The following is a 1,839-nucleotide window of genomic DNA, read 5'->3' as shown; positions in this document are numbered from 1 at the left end:
TTTAAAAAATACACAAACAGATGATTATTGAATAGGATGTTATTTCGAACATACAAGACAAGTAATACCAAAGAAAACATATTAATTACCACTTTGGGAACCTGATGTAATAACTCAATGTTTGGATTTCAGAGAAGATTCTAATTTGGTGGGTTGTGCTGAAAGATGAGAAAACAGATTATGTGTTAAGATGACCAAAAGGCAAATAGTAAAGCTGTAGACTCCAGCAATGTGTTTTGGAATTAGATTATCAATCAAATGAATGAAACACAATTACACTTACCCAGCACCAAATTTACTCAGCTTCCAAAACTGACACAGAACAGAGAAAACAACAACATGCAAAGAGTAGCATCACAAGGATCTCAGAATATTAGACACTACTTAAGATGTCCCCTAATGGGAATAAATTTTAGTTGTGAGGTTCACATAGACTAACATGAGTGTGGGCCCCATTATCAAAGGAAAGTCAATAGATGCAGAGATCATCAGCTTAAATATCTTTCTATTATAAAGCTCCCTGTGAGAATAAATGATTCACTCCAGAAGTTCAAAATAAAACAATAAATAATTCTCATGTCCATGTACAATTGGTGAGAGAATATCTTGGATACTTAATCAATAAATAGATATTGACACAGTAACTCTCTACCTTGAGGTTGACATTTCTAAACCTTTAAGTAAGGGTTAAATATTTAACTTTAGATGCAGATGTTGGCCTTTTCCATAATATACCTGAAAGCCCCTTTCTTGGATCACAGCCTTGTCATGGCAAAGGGGCTTGCATAATTCACTGATACTATGAGCCATGCCATGCAGAGCCATCCAAAATAGATGGGTCATAGAAGAGAGTTCTGACAAAACATGGTCCACTGGAGGAGGGAATGGAAAACAATTCCTATATTCTTGCTGTGAGAACCCCATGAACAGCAAAAAAGGCAAAAAGATATGACACTAGAAGATGACTCCCCTCCAGGTTGGAGGGTGTCCAATATGCCACTGGGGAAGAGTGGAGGGCAATTACTAATAGCTACTGAAAGGAAAAAGCGGTTGGGCCAAAGCAAAAATGACAGTCAGTTGTGGATGTGTCTCATGATAAAAATGAACCCCAATGCTGTAAGGAACAATATTACATAGGAACCTGGATTGTTAGGCCCATGAATCGGTAAATTGAATGTGGTCAAGCAGGAGATGTCAAGAGTGAATATCAACATCTTAAGAATCAGTGAACTGGCTGGTCCGAAGGTAGTGAGTTGTCTCAATTGATTGTTCACAGTCAGTTACAGATCAAACTCCTCGTTCTACTCTTCCCCCCTTCTCACTACTGCACTTGACTAGTCTAAAAAAAAAAAAAGAATCAGTGAACTAACATGGACAGGTATGGGAAAATTTAATTCAGAATATCATTATATCTACTATTGTGCACAAGAATCCCATAGAAAAAATGGAGTAGCCTTCATAGTCAACAGAGCCCAAAATGCAGTATGTGGGTGCAATCTCTAAAATGACAGAATGATCTGTCAGTTTCCAAGACAAACCATTCAATATCACAGTAATCCGAGTCTATACCAGTCACTGATGCCAAAGCTGAAATTGAATGTTCTATGAAGACCTAAAAGATCTTCTAGAACTAATACCATAAAAAATGTCCTTTTCTTCATGGGGATTTGGAATGCAAACGCAGGAAGTCAAGAGATACCTGGAGTGACAGGCAAGTTTGGCCTTGGAGTACAAAATGAAGCAGGACAAAGGCTAACAGAGTTTTCTCAATAGAAAACACTGGTCATAGCAAACACCCTTTTCCAGTAACAAAGATGACTCTACACATGGACATCCCAG

This window comes from Bison bison, unplaced genomic scaffold (assembly GCF_000754665.1).
Source record: "Bison bison bison isolate TAMUID 2011002044 unplaced genomic scaffold, Bison_UMD1.0 scf7180017864042, whole genome shotgun sequence".
Classification (NCBI taxonomy): Eukaryota; Metazoa; Chordata; class Mammalia; order Artiodactyla; family Bovidae; genus Bison; species Bison bison.
The sequence above is the reverse complement of the archived record's forward strand: the minus strand, read 5'-3'. Positions refer to the sequence as shown.